Raw genomic sequence first — 11,864 nt, 5'->3', positions numbered from 1 at the left:
AGGGCAGTTAATATTCATGTACTGCCTACAATTCCCTAGCTCTTCTAAGGACATGTATTTTATTCTTTCACACACTATGGTGCTGAAAGTGTTCAAATGTAAATCAGGGTACATATGTTAGTGTTTCATAGTGTTTTAGTACATATTATTATTTATTCATTATGGTTTTAGTGATCAAAGATATTTTGTATGATTTTAAATTAGTTTCTATATAAGTGCGAAGTTGGTCTGCTGAAGCAATATGGACCAAGTAGTAGGCTCCTCAGAAGATACAAACATATCAGACTGTAAATGTGTGCTGGAAAGACTGTGGAAACATTCATTTGGAGGACTTACTTTTGAGGGGAAAAGTGGTGTAATCAAACAGGAATGCCCTACACCAGGTCTTCCATATTTAAGTACAGTAACTAAAAATTATGTCAAATGTTTTCAAGAATCTAGGTACTCCTCTTACAAATGGTTATGTGGCACTAAAGAGAACCAAAATTTAACTGTTGGTCATGTGTTTTGTTGTCTTCCAAGAAGTTGTGGACAAAAAAATGACATGAGTGACATGAAGAATTTCAACATCTTAAGGAAACGGCACAAAAATTGCAAGAACCATATTACATCTGTAATGACACAAGGGTAGATTTTTGTTTGAACAATTCATTGGTATAAATTTCATAAGCATAAAAAACAAGTAAAGAAAAATAGACAGATTTTAAGCGGTTTAATTGATGTTACATGTTTCCTAGTGGCACAAGAACTTCCTTTTACAGGACATGATGAAACAGAGGACAGTGATAATCAGAGCAATTATATTGACCTGTAACACTCAATCGCACAAAAAGATGAAAGTTTGTCAAATCAATTGCAGACTTAACTGTTTTTCAAGGTATCCCAACTCACATACAGAATTACCTCAACAATTCCATTGCTGAAATAACTAAAAGAAATGCCATCTGTTGCCATTATTACAGATGAAAGGGCAGATGTTTCAAGCCAGTCCCAACTTTCAACTGTTTTGCAATATGTGTTATCCACTAGTGATGTGTGTGAGAGATTTTTGAAATTGGTTGATGTCAATGATGACCCATGTGCTGCTACCTTAGCAGAACATCTGCTTGGCTGCATATGTGAGTTTGATTGTGGTAGGAAACGTGTAGCTCCAACATACGATGGCTGTGCCATCATGGTTGGGCAATGTAATGGAGTAGAAAACTTGTGAGAGGCAAATACCCCTCTGTCTTCATATACTGCTATGCTCATGAACTGAATTTCATACTGTAAAAGTCTGTTAAACATATATGGGACTGGAAAATATTTTTTCAGATAGTTTCTGGTTCACTTATTTTTCCCCAAATAAAAGATCCAATGCTTTGAATAAATTAATCAAATGAAGTTTTCTTTAGTATCCAACACAAGATAGTTGTATAACAGCAGATTAATCAAGCTAGTTGTGAACTATAAGAGTTAACTCAAAAGATTTTCAGGTTTATGAAAGATGATCCCAATGTGCAGGATGGAAAACTACAAATGTTTTCCAAAGGCTTTTACCTGACACATAAGTAACTTAGTTCCAGTTCTTGCTTAATGGTTTTTTCATGTGTAGTTTCCATGTCAGCAGCTCTTTTCAGAATATTGCAAACTAAGCTCTTTCATGTCAGTTATTATTTGACAAAAGTTGGCCTATTTAAGATTGAGTTACAGGAACTTCAAAGTGAGTTTGAAGAACTGTTGTCTACTATGAGCCAGAAGAAAACAATAGTGAGCCTCCAAGAAAGAAGCAATGGGTTGGTGTGGCTGACAGAGAAACATGATGCTGTGCTTTGTTGTGTGTAATAGTTGATACTGTCTCTCATCAGTTAATATGTATGATGACTTGGATGATATGGAGTTTCTTTCCTTTATGAATTATGAAAAGTTTAGCCAATGTACAGATTGCTTCCCTGAGGCTGAATTTAATTTCTTGGAGGTGTTTTATGGTGGACATTTTTATATCCCTCAACTAAGGACAGAACTACCTGTGGTATATTCTTCAGATGAATTCTGGAACCAGATGCTACTTAGACCTCCTGAAGTCTCAGTGAAGCTGTACCTGAAGCATCAAAACTAATGAAATTATTAACCATTGCTGTGACCAGTGCTTCAGCAAAAAGCCTCGTTTTTGGTGGGAATAGAATCAAAACTTTTCTTTGAAATATGCAGATGCAAACCAGACTTTCTCACTTTGTTGTTCATTGAAAAGTGACTGCTCAAGCCCATGAAACAACAGGTATCTTTCTATGACTTTGCGATAGTAGTTGTAGACAAGAAGGATCGCAGAATTGGTCTTAAAATAAATAAATAAGTAAATAAATAAAACTGTGTATACTGGAACTTTTAATATCAAACTTATTCATGTAGCTATAGTAACAGGTATTTTATGAGTATCTGGTGTCACTCAGTAGGCCTAATCTTTACGAGGTTGGGCCTTGTGCTACACTACTAGTATTACACCAGATAATGTCACATATTATCTTTTAAAATAATATGCGACATTATCTAGTGTAACAGGCATGAAGTGATGCAATAATGAATAATCAAAAACAATAACATAATAGTAATAATAAAAATGGCAATAATAATAATAATTATAATTATAATCATGCAACAGAACTCTTACGTTTACCATTTCTTAAAACAGTGATTTCGATTACAAACACCTCATGTCTCACCACTGGTCCTCCTAACAATTTCTTCCCTTTCCTCACTCAAACCGTTTTCAAGGCCTCCCCTAGCTCTTCACTTTTTGTAGTCTCCTCTCAACAACTTCCTTTTTGAAACTGGAATAGAGTAAGGTTTTATGAAAAATGGCTTGTGAGGTTTCAACTTTAATTTATACTGATAGTTACTCACTCTTTCCTGTTTCTCACTAAACACATCTTGATATTCAAATAACAGTTATTTCAATTCCTTTTACTGATCTTGGACAATCTTATTAGCCTTGTTAACTTTTGAATTTACCATTTTGTAATACACATCCTCTTCTTGTTCTGTATTCTTCATTAATTATGTAGCCCCTAACATGATTACAAACAATCTGTTTTATCTGATTCATTCCACCAATGCAATTTAATATTAACAGTTTCCTTTTCCCAGTAATCCCATTTTTTGGCTCTGTAAAAATGAGTTCCTCAGTTCTAAAACATACCTTTGCTTTAACAGTCCGAACAACCACCATAATTAAGTCCTCATTAAGCTCAGGAATGACAGGATAAATTTGCACAGAGGGCACACCATCAATTTACAACTAGCCTTTCATGAAACTTTACTGTTTTACTGTGCCTTACAATAGCCCTGTTAATCTTGACACCCATAACAGATAATTCAATAAAATTCTTATTATACTTAATTCTGCCTCTCAATTTTTTGGAAATTTCACAGATTGGACTGACAGCATCTACCAAACAGTCCCAATCCTAGTTATAAGTTTTAACAAAGATGTAAGGACTCCCCTGTATCTTCCATCACTTCCACCATTTTCTTTAAATAATAAATCATTTTCTACTTCTTCATAGCTAATATGATCCTCTCCTTGACTATTATCACATTTGTTATTAGAAACTGGTTGCAAAGCACCTATAGGAATCTTAGGTTTCTCTAAATTATCCTTGTTTTTCTTTTTCCACCAGAATGGATGTAATTCACTGCAAATACCCTCTATCTTATCAACAATATTAACATAATCATCCATATCACTGTAATGATCCCAGGCAACTTTTAAAATATCATCAATGCAAGTTAATCTTTCCTCTTCTTTACTATCAGTGCTCCCTTATTTTATGACATACATCTGCAACACCTGATCCTCTTGTGCCACCCTATCATATGATATGCATCACTGCCCCCCCCCCCCCCCTCCAAACATACACACATCAGTGAATCATCATCCCTATCATCTTCATGTCACCATCCCATCTAAGTCATCATTAATCTTACTTCTCAAATCATTGTCAATGCATCTACAACATAATCACTTACAACATCACAAAATCTCTAGCTTTACTTCCGCAAATTGTAGAAACCTCATCATGAATCTCCTCAGCCCCACAAATTATAGAATCATTATCAAGCTCCTCAGCCTCAGCACTGCAGTTAACACTTCCTGTTTTCATCTTTGGCACAAGATCACAAGACTCACTAGTTTCAACATGAGAAGAAATAGACTCACACTCACACTGCCAATACCTTCACTCTTCATCAGATTATTTATGCCATAAAGTTCAAAGTTATCACATCGTTAACACTTTCACTCCCCCCCCCCCCCTTTCTCTCACATTCTTATTATTCTCTTAACTATATAGACTATGAAAAGTTTCTGCATGTAGTATACATACATGTCTTTCCCTAGTTTCTAAATCTCTTCTGTTATATTAATCAAACTTTATTGCTCTCCTGAAATTGCTATCGAAACATAATCTGGCCACCTGGAGAGTACCCTTGTTATTGAATCTGTGGGGCTTCACATTGCCTAATTTGGTTCTGCAGTGTTTTATGTGATTCCAATTATTTTCTTTTGCCCCAAACTTACAGACACCTGTTGAGGTGACTATCAGTTTTCCTGATCATTGCTCCTATTGTCTTGTGTCTGGCTATGTCATTCCCTACTTTCTCTCCCCTGTGATCTATTCCTGTTATCTATTTCACCGTTTCTATTCCTATCTCTGTCTTTCCATTGTCTATACTTTCTATTTCCCCCATGTTGATAATGACTTCTAACTTTATTGCCATCTCTCCTAAAGTTATCCAATTGTCACTACAATTCCATCTGTTTGGTTGATATCTGTCATTTCTACTAATATTACTGTCTTGATTTCCATTTCATTACAAGGATCTGTTGAATATGTTCACATATTTTATAAATTTCTCTACAGGGTTGTCCAGTCCATACACAGATCCCCACCACACTCTAGTCAGAAGCCTTCTTTTTCAAGGCATCAATCTGAATGAATTCATCAAATGGTTTGTTTAAATGAATTAGTCTCCTGAGTTGTTTTTTTGCAAAGTGCTTTCATGATCTCCTGCCCCTCTCTATTTACCAGCCCATTCAAAAATTCGCTTGCTCTGTTTTAGACCAAAACTTATTTAAAGAACATTCTCAAATTCATCATTAATATTTTGATTTGTCCATGATAGTGCCTCCCCATCCAAAAACTTCTTTACAAATTTGATTTTTATATTTGCAGTCATGCCACTTACAAAGCTGTCCCTACATAGGTGCAAGGAGTCAACAGGGTGAATTTTACTGTCACCTGGAAATTGCTTAATGGAATGTCACTCCATAAGGCAGCACAATTATTGCTAAGACTTTTATCTACAAAATTTTCCTGCAACTCAGTAAATTTCTTCTTCATATTTTTCTTTTCACTGCTGTATGTGTCTTTATTGGTAGTTACAAGTGTTTCTACATTAGTGACTTTAGAGTAACTCTGATTATCTATTATTAGAATGATCTTCTAATTTTTTTGAATTTAAATTCTAAACCTGACATATTTTTCAATGCAACACAATTATCTTCTACATTTTTCTGGAAGACTTTGAGATTGTGCTATCTATGAGCAATTTTCACATAGTGTTCTGTTTCAAGAGTACCAGTTTTTGTTTCCACAGACCCAACTTGAGCATCAATCTTTTTCCAATATGTTTCTACTTCATTTTAAAGCTGTTTTACCTCCTCTTCATTTTTAGTTATTCTTGTATTACTATTTTTCAGTTGTGTTTCAAGATCCTTCAAAGTACTGTTTGTTTCAGCAATTTGGGCACCTAAGGTATTAGTTAAAGTATTAGCTGTCTCAGTAATTCTGACACCTAAAGAACTAGTAAAAGTACTAGTTGTTTCAGTTAACAACCTTGACAATAATTCTGCAATTCCACTGTCTGAGACTGCAGCTTTAGTTTCATTAAAACCAAGGAATAGTGAACAAGCACTCACATTACACTCCCTCTTGCTTCATTGTCACAAATGTGGTACTGTGTTCCTTCACTGTTTACTTCAATTTCACTTTCATTGCCAGTGATGCTGTTGTTTGAACTCACAACATTGTCTGCTACATGTTCCTGATTTTCTACTGGTACACTGCTTTGGTTAATATTGAGTGCCATATTGGTAAACAAATTTGAATGAAAATTTCAGTCTTTACCCTAAATTCCAGTCTTCTCTTGAAATTTCGACTCCACAGAAAAAAGAAAGAATAAACAATCAAAACATTTATCTCAGTTGTCCATGACAAGATAATTCTTTGTGTCCACTTTTTAGTTAACATCTCTTTATTTACCTTTCAGCATCAATAGATTGTCCATTTCAGATTTCCATGTCAGTCTTTTCTTTTAAATTTCCCATTGTATTAGCATCCATTACTGCACAAATGAAACTGAAACTCAAAATTCTGTTAGCAAAATCTCATTTGCAGGGCAGCTATAATCCCATATTCTCCACCACAATTTAATTACAACAGTGCCAGGGAGGTGCAATCCCAGTTTATCTCAAGTTAATACATTGTTTCTGTGGGTGTAAAAGTTAGCAGAAAATACTCGTCTTCATTTCTGGTGAACTTTGGCAATGCAGTAGCTGTAAAAGGAATTGTGAGAATCTGCTCCACCAAATTTGATGCAACTTCCTGACCTCTTCACAGCATAGTTAATGATTTGTATGCCAAGACACTTTTCAGGTAATCAGTTTGACCAGCTGTTTCACTTCTACAATTACATATTTATTGCTTCAACTGGCACAAGTTTCACACACAAGAACTGTTACAAAACTGGCTCTCTCATGGCTGATTTACCATTGCTTGTATATCATTTCCATAATTACAGGTGGCATCAATCATTATTACAGACAGAAAGTTTGAGGGTTACAATCAAAATCAGGTTGGCACTCACAAAGTGATATCAGAATATTGAGCAACAAGTCACTCCTCCTACATTGCATTACTAAGTTTTGCTTGGTTCCTAGTTTTTTAGTACTGAAATTTACAAAATACATTCACAGACAACACTTCACAAGATCAATTATATCATGAATGTTATTGGTTGGAAAATGTTCCTACATTTACAATAGTTCTTTACATAAATACAAATGAAAAGTTAGTTTCACTTCTTCTAAAAATCATTCTAGAATTGCAAAATGAGAATGAGATTTTTATGTAAGTATCAATTAGTAGCAGTTCAACCTCTATAAAATTGAAATGAAATTAAGTACATACTCTGAGCTCAAACATAATGAGATATCTCAAACAGAATGACCTTCTCCATGCCAACCATGATGGATTCCAAAAACTATGATCATGTGAAACTCAACTTGCAATTTTCTCACATGACACTGAAAGCTAAGGATCAAGGCAGTAAGGCAGCTGCAGTATTTGTTGATTTCTGAAAAGCATTTGAGTCAGTACCACACCTACAATTTTTGTCGAAAGTATGAGCATATGGGGTATCAAGTGAAATTTGTGACTGGATTGAGAACTTTTTAGTAGGAAGAATGTAGTATGTTATTTTGGATGGAGAGTCACTGTCAGATGTAGAAATAACTTGAGGTGTGCTCTGGGGAGGTGTGTTGGGACACTTGCTGTTCATGTTGTATATTAATGACCTTGCAGACAATATTAATAGTAACTTCAGCAGACTTTTTCCAGATGATGCAGTTACCTATAATGGAGTAATGTCTGAAAGAAATTGCATAAATATTCAGTCAGATCTTCATAAGATTTCAAAGTGGTGGAGAGACTGGCAACTTGCTTTAAATGTACACAGATATAAAATTGTGCAATTCACGAAACGAAAATGCATAGTATCTTATGACTGCAATATCAGTGAGTCACTGCTGGAATCAGCCAAATCATACAAATATCTACGTGTAACACTTTCTAGGGATATGAAATGGAATGATTACATAGGTTCAGTTATGGATAAAGCAGACAGTAGACTTTGGTTTGTTGGTAGAATACTGGAAAAATGCAATCTATATCTACATCTACGCACTGCAAGCAACTGTGACGTCCATGACAGAGGACAATCAGTCTACAAAGGAGATTGCTTACAAATCACTCATGCGACCAGTTTTTGAGACCCATACCAAATAGGAGTAGTAGTGGATACTTAATGTATACAGAGAAGGGCAGCATGAATGGTTACAGGTTTTTTTTGACCCCATGGGACAGTGCCACAGAAACACCAAAGAAAATGGACTGGCAGACTCTTGAAGATAGATGTAAACTTCTATGAGAAAGTCTAATGACAATGTTTTAAGAACCAGCTTCAAATAACGACTCTAGGAATATACTTCAACCCCTATATATTGCTCATATAGGGACCAAGAAAATAAAGTTAGAATAATTACAGCATTCACAGAGGCATTGAAACAGTCATTCTTCTTGCACTCCATATGTAAATGGAATCGGAAGAAATCCTAATAACTAGTACAATGGAACGTGCCCTCTGCCATGTACTTCAGTGGTTTGCAGATTATAGATGTAGACATAAATATGAAGCAGTGTAATGAATTTAGTTTTAAAATGACCAGATAAATAAAATAATAATGTTAAAAAATTTATGTAAGCCTGTAAATGTGGCTGCATGAGATCTGAATTGACACTTTATGTCATACGTGTCCTAACGATCATGTATCAGTATGTTTCCAACTGTGGTCCTTCCTTGCATGTGCAAGATGGACAATTAGGTGTGATCACTAACAGCACCTGCCACAGGTTAACCATGATGGAAGGTCCTCCCATACATCATAAGGCTCACTGCCTGCCACCCTTTTTTGGGTGCAAAAGCAACTATTAATGATCTTTTAAGTGCAGGTACTGAATGCCCCTCAGACAGTGATTGGCCATCACTGATTCACCTTGTGCCTAAAAAAGACAGTTCATTCCAGTTGTGTGGTGACTATTGGAAATACTTGCAGCACTATTGACAACTATACTATCCCCCACATCCAGGACTTCACCCATCTGCTTGATGGGGCATTAATATTTAGTGTTCTTTATTGCCAGAAAGTGTACCTTCAGATCCCTATGTTCCAAGAAAACATTGCTAAAATGATAGTCATTACACTGTTCAGCCTATTTCAGTTCTTCTCTATGCACTACAGGCTGGAAAACACAGCCCAGGCACAGCAGAGGTTCATTGACTCTATCTTGTTCAGTCTTCCATATGTCTATGCCTACCTCAACAATATTCCGATCTTCTCTCGCTCTGTCAAGGAACATGGGAATCAAATGGCCTGGGTTCAGGCTGCCCTAAGTGACAACAGCTTAGAAATTAACTATGACAAATCACAGTTAGGATGTGTGAGTGCAACTTTTCTCTGTCACACCATCACCACTGATGACATCTTTCTAATGTCTGATTATGTTGATTTCATCTATGGTCTACTCCTGCCCACAACTCACAGTAATTTAGGCCATTTTCTCATTATGGTAAATTTCTACTGCAGACATTTGTCCTACATTGTCTCCATCAAGGGTCCACTCACAGACCCTGTGGCTGGGAAATGAAAGCTACAGTGGTCAGACAAAATGATTCAAGCATTCAATGCACTCGAGATGGCTCTTTCAAATGCTTTCATACTCATGCTTCTGGTCCCAGACACATGCATTGCCCTCACAGCTGACATGATTGACACTTCAATTGGCACTGTTCTTCTGCAACACATTGGTGATACAACCTAACCTCTCTGGTTCTTGTCAAAGAGACTCAGAGCTTCCCAATGCAAGTGGTCAGTATTCAACTGTGAATTATTCATGGTATATGAAGCCATGAGATACTTCAGTGTTGATACTGAAGGAAGCACATTTATGATTTTTACAGTCCATAAGCCACTTGCCAATGCTATTTGCAACCCAGCACAGGACGATGTGATTGTGAATTTCCTTTCTACAGTGAACTCCATCACTTTCCCTTTGCACAAGCTGGTACTGTGACAGGTGATCAACATTGGACTTCAAAATCTGCACCAGGGCCCCAACTCAATGCAGACCTTGGTGTCTCACTGCCTTCCTGGCTCTTCAGTCCCTATATCATGTTATACGTTTACGGTCAGCCTCCGCCGCCTTGTCCTAGTCCCTCTGTGATAGATGGTTGTCTAGGCCACCCAAGACCTCAAGCACCCAAGCATCAAGGCTACTAAAACATGCCTCATCATGGAGCATTTTGTTTGGCCTGGCATGAGTAATGACTACAACACATGGACAAGTGCTTGCATTCTGTGTCCTGAAGCAACATTGAACATCGGACACAACCACCACTGGGCAAAGGGGTATAGACATATTCTTTCAGCCACTGATCAAGTAACCAAATGGGTCAAGGCTGTACCTCTTTTGGATGTGACAGCCGAATTGGTCATGTACGCTTTCATCTTCACATGGATTGCACATTCAGGTGTCCCTCATCTAGCACCATGAAATAGGGATGGCAGTTTAAGTCCTTACTCTTCACTAAGTTATGTGCCCTCTGCTGTTGTTGACAAGTTCCATAGAACTGTTTATCATCCACAGAGCAACAAACTTGTAGAACACTAACACCACACACTCAAAGCTGCTCTAATGTGCCATGATGGTCCCCAGTTGGACACCCTACTGTGAGTTTTAGTCGATATTCGCTCTGGCCAACAAGATGACTTGAATGTTCCTCTTGCAGATATCCTTTATGGCAAGCCCCTAGTGTCACCAGCCAAGTTCATGGAAAGACTCCGAGCTCCCTCCCTGGGACAAGCTTCCCGCCCTAGTCGAGCATGTCTGCTCACATCTTGTAAACATACACACCCCAGCCCCATGGTCACACATCGTGCCATAATGTATTGGCTCACTGTGAAATCATCATGCTGCCATGTTATACAATGACACAGTTTGGGCAGCACTTCAGCCATCATACTTAGACCCACACAGGAGACTCAGCCATGTGAGTAACACAATGGGCATCTTACTCAATCGAAAATGCCAAATTGTTTCCATCAAAAGAGTACAACCCTCTTGGACCCTGGATGACAGGCCCTCCTCAGCTACTGCACCTCATGGAGAAGTGACATGTAATGACACCCCTGCCTCGTGTGACATCAACTCCACCCAATGTGACACCCCCTCCCCAGTGTTCTGTTTTTTTGTGTGATGCTTCCCTATCAGGAAGTGTAGTAAGGATACACAGTTGCTCTTCTCTCCCTCATCCCAGTACTACTGTGTTCAGAGTCGATATCTCTGACTTTCACATCAAGAACCTCTCCATCCAACTTTGTGACAGCACACTCTTCGTGTTTCTTGCTCTACCATCCATATATGATGACTTATCCACCACCCACATAACTTTGCTTCACTCATTTGAGATACCATTTGATGGCGATGAGGACAAAATCGAGGCCAAAATTGCGAGAGATGGCTGCCTTTCCATTACTGTTCTGCTGCTTGCACCTTCATAAGATTTTTGGCACTCAATGGAGACACCCCTTTCCCATGTGGGCAGATGCTTATGACTATCCCTTTGACTCTTAGACTACATTGTTTCAGGCATCATGCCCTTGACCTCCATTGGTCACCAATAAAAGACCCATTTGAGCCTTTCTTCAGGCTGGCCATGATGTGGCTAATCATGCAAGCTTGCTGTGTGGTCCTCCTGATGCGGGCTGACCACCATATGACACCAGATGTGGTTCCACACCAGCCTTGTTAGTCCCTCCTCTTTTCTGTGCTCCAAACAACTGGGGAGGAGGGGGAGGGGGGCACTTGGTTACTATTGACAGTGAACCAAACAACTTCAATGAAGGAAATGAAGATCTTTGGCTTTAGTTTTGCTTTGTATCATTTCTGTACATGTGCGTGCTTGCTTGTTGTGTGTTTGAGGTATGAACA

Source organism: Schistocerca americana, chromosome 8, assembly GCF_021461395.2.
Source record: "Schistocerca americana isolate TAMUIC-IGC-003095 chromosome 8, iqSchAmer2.1, whole genome shotgun sequence".
Taxonomy (NCBI): Eukaryota; Metazoa; Arthropoda; class Insecta; order Orthoptera; family Acrididae; genus Schistocerca; species Schistocerca americana.
The sequence above is the reverse complement of the archived record's forward strand: the minus strand, read 5'-3'. Positions refer to the sequence as shown.